The sequence below is a fragment of the Balaenoptera borealis genome (assembly GCF_965194805.1).
Source record: "Balaenoptera borealis genome assembly, chromosome: 16".
Lineage (NCBI taxonomy): Eukaryota > Metazoa > Chordata > Mammalia > Artiodactyla > Balaenopteridae > Balaenoptera > Balaenoptera borealis.
In genome coordinates this window covers 87934196-87944368 of record NC_138872.1, presented here as the reverse complement: position 1 = coordinate 87944368, position 10173 = coordinate 87934196, and the positions used below count along the sequence as shown (strand labels likewise).

General features: G+C 67.0%; 1 protein-coding gene across 8 annotated transcripts in view; it reads left to right on the top strand.

Annotated features, from left to right (window-relative positions):
- Positions 1-973: 973 nt before the first annotated feature.
- The window catches only part of ELFN1 (extracellular leucine rich repeat and fibronectin type III domain containing 1), a 70381-nt gene continuing 61181 nt past the window's right edge, over positions 974-10173 (top strand). For 3 of the 8 annotated variants that reach the window (XR_014235649.1, XR_014235652.1, XR_014235653.1), the window contains exon 1: positions 1079-1209. The gene's annotated coding sequence lies outside the window, so the exon portion shown is untranslated. Of the gene's footprint in view, positions 1210-4464; positions 4650-5115; positions 5347-10173 lie in introns of those variants that run through there. The other 5 variants (XM_082360037.1, XR_014235650.1, XM_082360038.1 and 2 more) reach the window with 5 other exon arrangements.

The following is a 10173-nucleotide window of genomic DNA, read 5'->3' as shown; positions in this document are numbered from 1 at the left end:
GGCGGTGTGGACGCTGGCTGTGGGCTCAGGGAGACCAGGGGGCTGCGGATTTGGAACCCTGTTTAGAGGCCGACCGAGAGATTTCAGTCCCCCGGGGGTTCGGGAGGCGAATGTAGGGGAAGGGGATCGGTGGGAGGAAAATCCGCTAAACCGAACCTTCCGGAATCCGAAGGAGCCTGGCTGATCCCACACACCCTCCTCTGCCCTCCCCCTAACCGAAAGGGGGGGGCGGGGCCGAGCAATGGGAGGGTTAGTGGGGGTCAGAGATCTGGGGGAGGGCAAGTCCTTTAGGGCGCGACCCCCCGCAGGCGCAGGGCCCTCCCCATCCCGGAAACGCGCGCCCCTGCGGGCCGAGCAATTGCACTCGCGGACGCGCGCGCCCACACACGGTCTGACTTCGGGTCAACTTTCACGCGGTTCCCGGGTGTGTGTGCACAAGGCAGTGCCCGCACGCGCGTGCACATCTCCGCCCCAGGGGCCCACCTCCCATCTCCACCCAGTGTCCCGGCTCCTAGGCCTTCGGGGGCTTCTGCTCTAACGTGGCCTGGGGCGGGGCGGGGGCGCGCAGGGCGAGCCGGAAGGAGGGGGCGAGGATGCCGCGGGGCTCCCCACGCCGCCCCCACAGCACGCGCCAACTTCCCCTCCCGCCTCACCCTCCGGACACCCCCGGTCCACCGACGTGAGGGATGGCCACCGCCGCGCGCCCCTCCGGCCGCCCCCGCCCGCGTCCCGTGCCCCTCCTCCAGCCCTCCCCGCTCGGGCTCCTCCACGAAACCTTCGATCACGCTCGGAAAGAATGTGCTACAACCTCGGCGCGGCCGCGGCCGCCACCACCGCGCCCGCGCCGGAGCCGGAGCCCGAGCCGGAGCCGCCGCTCCCCCGCCTGCCCGTTCGGCCCCGGGCTCGCCACGCGCTGTCCCCGCCGCCGCCCCGCGCTCGCCCCGCACTTGACGCAGTGAGCGCCGCAGCCCGGCTCCCGCCGGCTCCGCTTCTCTCCCCGTCGCAGGCCGAGCCCAGCCCGGCGGGCTCCGGGAGCGGCGGGCAGGGCGCTAGGGGGAGGAGATCTGTCTGGAGCCAGCGAGGCCGGAGGAGGAAAAGCTGGAGGAAGGAGGGGAAGCCGCCGCCGCCGCCGCGCTCCGGGGACCTGGGCGCGCGCGCTCCTCTCGCCCGTGACCGTGCCTCCGGCCCCTGGCCCGCACCCCGGCCCAGGTAGGAAGGGGCGTGTAGAGGAGGGGGCTGCGGCTCGGGGGTCGCTTCTACCGCAGCTGCAGGGCCAGCGGGTCCCAGCCCCTGGGGGAGGCAAGGAAGATGCTCTCCCGGGCGGCAGCGGGGGCGGGCGCGGGGTCCCCAGCGGCTCCCGCAGCCCGGGCCGCTCCAGTCCCCGCGCCCTGCCCTGAGCGTCCGCGCCGGGGCCGAGTCCCCCCGCCGGTGGGGCTTTGGTTGTGGCGCGTTGGGTCCATCGGTCCTGGGCGCCCCCGCTCTCGGGTTCCGAGGCGGGCGCACTCGAAGTTAGCAGTCGCCGAGCCCCGGCTGGACAAACTTCCCTCCCCGACGCCGCGGCCCGAAGGCCCGGGACTCCGGACCCCTCGGGCTAGGAGGCGCCGCGGAGACCCCGAAACTTTCCTGAGCGCTGTGAGCACGAAGGGCGGGATAGGCGGGGATCGAGGTGGGGAGGTGGTCTTGCCTGCGAGGGAGCAGTGGTAGCCGCGGCGCCCCAAGTTGACGCGGAGACTGCCCCCCATCTGGAGCCCCATCCTGTAGTCGAGGGCGGGCAGGGAGCGGACTGTGGGCGCCTAGCCTTCGCACAGCCGGCGTGGAGGGAGCATTGCTCCGCCCCCCGCCGCTGGAGCCCTTGGAGGGGGTGTTACAGGACCCCCCCCGCCCCGCAATCCGGTGGCCCGGCTCTGCCCGCCGCTGCCATGCTCGCGGGAAGGACCCGGCTCCAGGCTATCAATAGGCGCCTGTGACCCGCACCTGTCTCCGCCGGGGAAGCCGTGAAGCTGGGCTTGGCTGCGGGGTGTGGCGGGACCCCAGGCCCGGAGCTGCCCCCCCGACTCTCATGGTCCTCATCCTGTCGCTCTTCCCTCCACGCCCCCCCTGCTCTCCCCTCATTCTTTACTCTCCGGTCTCGGGGTGTCGCCCCCGCCCCCCAACTTTTTCTCTTCCCAAACTGCATGGTGTGGCCTGTGACCGCCCAGACCGGCGCGATTCTAGCACAGCCCTCAACCGAGCCCTCCTGCGCTGGGTGGGCGTGGGATCCCTGGGGCCGGCCTGCCGGCGGTGAGCGGGAATTCCTGCCGAGCTCACACGGACGCGCGACCCATTCACCCGCCCCATCTGAGCGGCGGGGGTAGTGCGGTGGTCGCCGCGAGCAGCCGACGGGGTTCTGGAGAGTGAAGGGGACCCGCGAAGCTCCTGAGAGGGTTTTGGGGTGTAGCTACAGCCTCACGTGCAGGGAGGAGGCGATGTCCTGGTGGCCGCCACTCCAGCGTCGCCTGAAGGCCCAGGAGGACTCCATTTCCTCCCCCCCCGCCCCCGCTTCACCCACCCCAACACTCAGACCGGAGCTTGAGTGGATTTGAGGATTTGGGGGACGGGGGATACGGGGTACTGGTTCCCGTCTCCCCGTCTGCAACACCCAGCCCCCAGGCAGCTGGGCGGGCGTCTTTGTCCCCAGGGCTGGCCGCGGGCCCCGCCCCCTCCCTCAACTCCGGGACCCCGACGCTCTCCAGCGCTCGCTTGCTGTGCTCCAGCGACCTCCGAGCCTCGGTGAGCTAGGATCCGCATCCTGCCCCCGCTCTGGGTCTCGGGGTGGGCTAGGGGGCGTGGAGCGCAGTATGTGGTCCCTGACAGATGTCCTCGCGGCGGCGCCGGCGTCTCTGTAACAGAATTAATGACTTACACGCAGGCCGCCAATCGGCGCGGCCACGGGGGAGGGGCGACCCAGCTGAGACTCAGCGGATGAGGTCGCAGCCCTAAGGTGCAGCCTCCGCTTGGGGTGGGGGGCTCAGTGGCCAGGACCCGGAGCCCCGCCTTCCACCCCACCTCCAATCCCTGTGCCCCCAACTCTGCGATTTGCTCTCTGTGGGGCCGGCTCACGGATCCCCCGGGTGCCTGGACCCTCCCTGCCCCTCCCGTTGGCCTCGGAGCCCCTCCACAGAGCCCTAACCCTGGGCAGCCAATACTTGCCTGGGGGGTGGGGCAGTGCCGGTGAGGGCGCTCTGAGGCCTCTGGCCTTGGCTTCTATGCCTAAGAGATGGGCTCATAGCCCCTGGGCCTGGGGAGCAGCACGGGGTTGGGAGGTTAACTCTAGGCAGGCCCTAGCTTGGTCCCTGGCATACCCCAGTGGCCCATCCCAAGCCAACCGGATCCTTCCTGAGCCGGAGCTGCCTGGCCAGCGTAGCCCTGGGGGAACCAGCCAGAAACGGGAGTCAGTCACCTCTGGCAGAGGCTTGCCTGGGAAAGAATGCACTGGAGCCTCGGTTCCCAGCCATTCCCTGCACAGGGCTGGTGAGGCCAGAGGCTTGCAGGCTGATTTCTTGGACCTTCCAGGAGTGACCAGTGTCACCGCTGGGGGAGGACCAGTTTCTCCCCAGTCCCAGCCGCAGCTGGGGAGGGCCTCTCAGACAACAGGGAGGAGAAGGGAGCCCTTTCACCAACCCCTCCGTTCCCTGGTCCCCAGGCCTGGCACATCTGAGGCTTGCAGTATATCTATCTGGTGATAGCCAGGGCCTGCCCTCGGCCTGGGGCCTGCTGGGACAAGGGTCCAGGTAGGAGGCAGCCCAAGGAGAAAGGCTGCAGCTCAGATGCCCCACGTGGCCCCGCTGCCTTCTTCCCTGTGCCTCAGCCTGACCCCTGGAGCTGTGATACGTTTCTGGACATACTGCCCCCCCCAGTACATAACCACGGGGCACCCTTGCTTTTGTCCTAGCACCCCCTTTATGGCTCTGCACCCCCCTCACAAGGGAGCCCCACCGGGCAGGCAGGAGGGGGCCACAAAGCACTAAACTCCTAAATTCCCACCTGGCAGAGGGAGGGCAGCGTAGAGCCCACTCCCCACTTCCTGGCTGACCTTCCGTGCCCAGGTGGTGCAGGGCGAGAGGGATCTGCCCGTCCCTACAGGAGTCGCTGGTGCTGTGGGCGTTCATTCACATTCTCTCTCCGGTCCCCACACACTATAGGATTTATCTTGATTTGCTGCCTTTGAATTGAGTCAACTCTTTTGTATGCTCGGTGAATTGCCCAGCTGCTGGCGGGGAGCGGAGAGCGTGCCGGGGGTACTGAGGCCGGGAATCAGAGGCGGGCGGGGGACAGGAAGCGGGGAGGGGGCTGCGGGCGCCGGCGGGGACGGGCTAGGCTGCGCGGGGACACGAGCGGCCCGAGGTGCGGGCCGGGCAGCCCACCCGGGCGGCCGGGGGCACGGCCGAGGCCTGCCCGGCCCCGGCGAGGAGCCCCGAGGGGCCGGGAGGCTCAGTCCTGGGGGCGAAGCTGCCCTTCGGGCTCTGCTCCGGACCTGCTGTGTGACGTGGGGCAAGCCTCTGGGCCTCTCTGTAACTTGCGGAAAGGGGGCTTCCGCACGCGCAGGTTGTGAGGGTCAAACTAAGAGGGAAGCGTGTGCCGAGCCCCTCGGAGTTTTCCCAGAGGTTGGGGTGAGTGAGGGAAGGAAGGGGGGCCAGGGCTGGGGAGAGGGTGCCAGCCGTACCTGTCCGCACCCCGCCCCCCTAGCTCTCTGCCCCCGGATCCCTACCTTCTCCTAGGTGGGCCGGACAGCCGGGCCGAATCGGGTCCTGAGAACGCCTGGTCTTTGCTTAAAGGGGAGGGGTCGTGGGTGGCTCTTCCGGGCCACAGCTGTTGCGCGCTCCCCTACCCGGAGGGCGGCCCGCCCCGCCCCCACTCGGGCGTGGGTGGAGGGGCTGGAGAGGGGCCGCGAGGAAACCCTCCTGCGCTTTCCAGTACCTCCCCCTCCCGCTGCCCTCCCCCTCCTCCTCCCCCTCCGCTCGGCGGCCGGAGGGAAGGAGCGCGGCAGAGGAGGCCGGGCGAGTGGAGGGGGTGCTGGAGGGAGGGGGGAAGGGGGAGGGCGCGAGACTCCGAGCCGGACTCGAGCAGGGAGGAAGAGGGGGTGGGGGGGAGCGCGCAGGGGAGGGGGGAGCGCAGGGGAGGTGCGCGAACACCAGCCCCGCTGCCCGCGAGGCGAGGGGCGGGGCGGCGCGCGCGGATCGATGGGCGAAGCTGGGGAGGAATTTCAATCCCCGGAGCGAAGTTAGAGCTTGAAGGACGGCGGCGGTGGCGGCGGCGGCGGCGGCGGCGGCGGCGGGCGCAGCCCCGGAGCGGCGGCCGGGCGAGCAGGTAAGTGCGGAGCCCGCGGAGCCCGAGTCCACGCGGGACTGGGGCCGAGCCTGGGGGCGCGGGAGTCCAGCCACTCCCGGGGGCGGCGCGGCGGGCGCCGCACCTCGCGCCCCCGGCGCGCTCTCCCTGCGCCCCCGGCCCTAGTGCGCCCAGGCCCAGCGCGCCCTCCGAGCGCAGCGGGCAAAGTTGGAGGAACTTGGCGGCGGCGGCGGAGTGGGCGCTCGGCTCAGCCGGGGAGAGCGGGGTCCTGGATAGGGGTACCGCTGGCGCCCCCGGATCGCCCCTGCTCCTCGCACAGCTACTCCTCGCTACGACCTGCCCCTTCCCCAGCACCTCTCTCCCCTCGTCGCTCCCTCGTCGGTCCGCAACCCACCCTCGCCCAGAGCGGCTGCTCCCTGCGGTCGACCCGGCGCAGCCCTTGCCCTTCCCCTTCCCCAAACCTCCTCGGCCCAGGGTCCCTGACCCCCGTCGGTGCCGGTGTCACCATTCCTGCCCTGTCTGCCCACTCTCCGACGTTGCGCGCCTCCTCACTAGGCACCCCGGGACGGTCCAGCTTTACTCGGGGGAGGGGCCGCATTCTGCGATCGGGGAGCCAAAGCCCTGGCGTGGGGGTGGGGGCGGGGGCCTTGGCTCAGAACCTGGAGGATGTTCTCCACCCCTCCCCCACCTCGGACCCGTTCTCATTGTCATCCCTTGGGGGAGGGGTGCTGAGCCTCCTTGCCCCAACCTGCCTCTAAGGACACAGGTCCCCCCCTTCCATCCTGTAAAATCCGCAGGTCACCTGCTTGCTGCTCAGGGTGGGGCCCCTTGCAGGTGTTCCCCCTCCAAAACAGACCGACAGCCTCTGGCATCAAAACCAGACTCTTGCCGGCATCAGCTGTGTGACCTTGGGGCAGGTAAACCTCTCAGAGCCTCAGTTTCCAAAGCTGTAAAATGGGGGTACAATGAAAATGTGTGCCTTGTGGAAGGAACACCACAGGGAAGGCTTAGCACAGGGAGGGACCCTGGAGGCCTCTCCTCCAGGCTTGGGGAGATCAAGCCAGGTTTGCGGCCCCAGCAGAGACTCAGGTGTGAGCCGTCTTCTCTTCTGCGTGCCCATCTTGGAGCCCTTGCTTGGATGCAGCTGGGTCTGCCTCCTTCCCTCTCTATTGGGCTGGGGGCTGGGAAGAAAGCATTAACACGATCTAAGATCTCAGGAGCCTTGGGGGCAGGAGCTTTCGAAGGCTGCAGGGCGAGGGGGGATATAAAGGTAGCCTTCCCCAGTCTCCTCTCTCTCTGGGGCTGTCTCCGGTGAGGGCCCAGCCCCAGAGAAAAGGAGCAAACGGGGCTTATGTTGGTTTGAAGCCACAAATAGTCTCATGTTTCCTGCCCAGCCAGCCCCCTGGCCTGCACCCTGGGTCGTTGCAGCTTTCAACTTTTAATTGAACGAGCAATGGGGGACACACTCCCAACCTCATCTCAGGTCTGCATCCTGCTTCATCAGAAGAGGCACACTCAGAGGCAGAGGGACAAATTCCAGATGGCCCGTGCGTCAGAGGGAATGCCCACCTGCTCTCTGGATTTGGGGGTTGGAGCCGGGCCAGGACCCCAGCACTTTGGTGCCTTACTTTCCTGGGCTCTTGTTAAGGGAGGGCTGAACACCCCCTGGTCTCTGGGTCAGGAAGGTTGGGGGGTCAGACAGTCGGATCCTCTCGGACCCTCTCCTGCCAGCAGCTGTTCAGTCCCCGTGGCCACGGCAGCAGGCCGGCTGCCCATGTATCATTTAGGATGATATAGCAGCCACAGGCCTGGAGTCCTGACTAGGAAAAGCAGGGATGGGCATCTTATCCTGAGACCTGGCAGACGTGGGCGGTGGGCAAGGGATGTGGTGGGCACGTGTACCTGGGCCGGGGGATGAGAAAGACTGATGTCCCTTCCCCAGAGCCCCACAGGAGTCCCTCTGGAAAGCTCAGCAGTTCTTCAAAGTGCCTTTGGAAGCTGACGCCCCCACCTGAGCTGGGGGGAGGCTGCTGCTCCCCCAACTCCCTACCCCCCCAAAAAAAACCAAAACCAGGTGGCCAGGGCCTCCAGGAGAAACTTGGACCCAGCAGCCCCTCTCTTAGACCCTGGGAATTTGAATCTAAATGTCTGCTTGTTAACATCACCTGCTCCAAGAGAGAAATTAGTGGGGCCAGAATTCTGACAGTGACTTGGATCTCAGCAGGGTGACATGCGAGTGCCTGCCTGGTCCCACGTCTGTGTGCGTCTCTAAGACACACACACACACACCAGCTCTAGATCTCAGTGGGATTTTCTAAACACTCAGGAAACTCCTCAGATCCCTTGGGTCAGAGCCCCTACCCCTACTCCTACCCTGCAGACCCCATCCCCTTAGAGGCCCAGAGCCCATTAGCAGAGGACCCTGTTTCTGAGGACGCGTAGCCGCGGGAGAGATTTACGAGCAGAGGTGCTTGACCTGGGGTGTTCATATATCTCCGCAGGAAACAAACAGGCAGACCCCGTGGATGCCTGGGCTGGTGGTGGAGAATACCCATGGCGGGAGGGCGCAGGATGAAAGATGCTGGTGACTGACAGGCAGGAGATAGATCTCCAGGGCCGGGTGATGGGGCTATAAATTTCCAGGCGTGAACCTGGAGCAGATGGTGGCATTGCTGTGCCGTGGACATTGGATACATTTGTCATCTTTCCAGCACCCCCCCTCATGCCCCCCGCATCGCCCTTCCCTTTTTGTCTCCCGTCGTGGATTCCGATTTCTTTCAGCAGAAGCTCGGGTATCACCTGGCTCTGGGCAGGGCTCTGCTGGGGGGGCTGATGGTGGAGCTTGTGCAGGGGGCTGGAGCCCTGAGCGGGAAGGGGCTTTGGTACCGTCCATCCCAGGACCCACTGTACAGATGGGGGGACCGAGAGACTGAGGCCGGAGTGGGGTGGGGTGCTGTCTGGGGATGCACAGTGAGTGGCAGCAGAGGGTGGCGGAGGGGCTCCTGTGCCCCTGCTGTGTTGCTTCAGTTCTGGTATTTGAGCAGGGCAGGCCGGCCTCGGACACTGCCGGGTACCCTGTGTCAGTGGGCGACTCCGTAGGTGAGCAGGAAGTGGGGCGGCGGGGGTGGACACTCAGCTCCTCTTTCTGGCCTGCCTGCCTGCATGTGGCCGGCTGAGACCTGGCTTTGCCGAGCTCTCCGGGGGAAGGGAGGGGAGGGGAAGTGGGAGGGGGAGGGGTGGGGTTGGAGAGACCACCTGGGGCCCAGCAGCCACATGGGGGCAGGAACCGAGGCTCTCGGCCCTCTGAGCTGGAGGGTCCCAAAGGTTATCCAGCAGACATGTTGAGGGTCCACTGCGTGATCTGCTGGGGTCTGGGGATGAGACTGTGTTGAGGCCCCGACAGTGGCGGGGGGCTTGTGTCTGGGCTGGGGAGACAGCCGATAAACATGGACACACAAGTACATGTACACCATCCTTCCCAGTGGAGGTCAGCCTGTCTGGCCCCATCTTTCAGAAGGGTCCAGCATCGCCCAGGGTCACACGGCAAGCATGTCATGAGGCTGAGGCTGGAATCCTCCTGGGAGCCAGGCCTAGGCTGGCCTCGGGCTTGGAGGCGAAGCTAGAACAGAGGCTGGGGGCAGCGGGGGGCCCCAGAAGGGCCTGATAGTCTCCTTAGGGGGTCAGGAGGGGGCTGCGTGCTCTGGGCCCTGGGGACTGAGGAAGAGCTGTGGGGAAACTGAGTCACCAAGGCTGGCCTGGTGTCTGAGCACTGGGCCCCGCCTGCCCCCAGGCCTCTCCTGACGGCGCCCGCCACCCCCCCTGCAGCCGAGACTCCTGGGCTGTTCCGTGCTGGGAGACCTCGAGTCTCTGACTCAGCCCTGCTGGGGCACCTCCCTTCCTGTCCCAACAGAGAGCCTTAGTTCCTAAGAATTTGTGGCCAGTCTGGCCCTCGGGGTTCCCCACCCCGTGAGTGGGCCCCAGCTCCTCCTTGGGGGGCTGCTCTGTCCCAAGCTTGGGGGCTCCCAGAGGAGGGGGTCTGGTGGGCCCTTAAGCATGTAGATGATCTGGGAGGAACCGGCCACCCAGATCAGCAGCAGGGGCCCGGAGCCGCAGAAGCCGAGGTGCTGACCAGTCGCGAGGGATGAGGAGAGAGGGGCGTGGCCTGGGAGCACCCTGCAGCCCCTCCCAGCCATCACTATGGGGCCATTGAACTTGGTGGAGCCTCTGACTCAACCCCTCCATTAAACAGATTGGGAAACTGAGGACCGGACAGGACAGTGGCAGCAAGCCAGGCTCAGCCCCGCTCCCACGCTCTGCCGGCCCCGCCTTGGAGAGAGCAGGGGGTCTTTTTAGACCCCCCTTGCCTGGCAGATGGGGCCCCAGAGGCCCCGCCCTCAGCTCTGCAGCCTCGGGGGAGGGTGGGCGTGCGGTGGACCAGGCACGCTCCGCCCTGCTGCCTCTGGGCCCACGTTGGCCCTGCCCCTCTTTAACACTGTCCCCCACCCCCAAGCACAACACTCTGCGGTCCTCCCGCTCCGGCCGCTACTTCCGTAGAAGAGCCGGTTGGATGACAAGCGTCTACGAAGCCCCCGCTGTGTTGAGCGCTGTCCAGCAGAGCTGGAGAGGTGGGCGGCATGACAGAGGGCCCGGGGTCTGGCCCCGAGAGTGGGCCGCTGCGCCCCTGCCTCGGGATGCGGTCAGGTCCGCTCGGAGTCCTGCCTCGGGCTGGGAACCCGGGGAGACAATGGACGGCCGAGGCTCCCTCGTGTTTGCTGACAGACCCTGGTTTATTTTCGGCAGGACCGAGCCGGGCACCTCTTCCTCCTTGGCTCCAGGTAGCTGAATAAG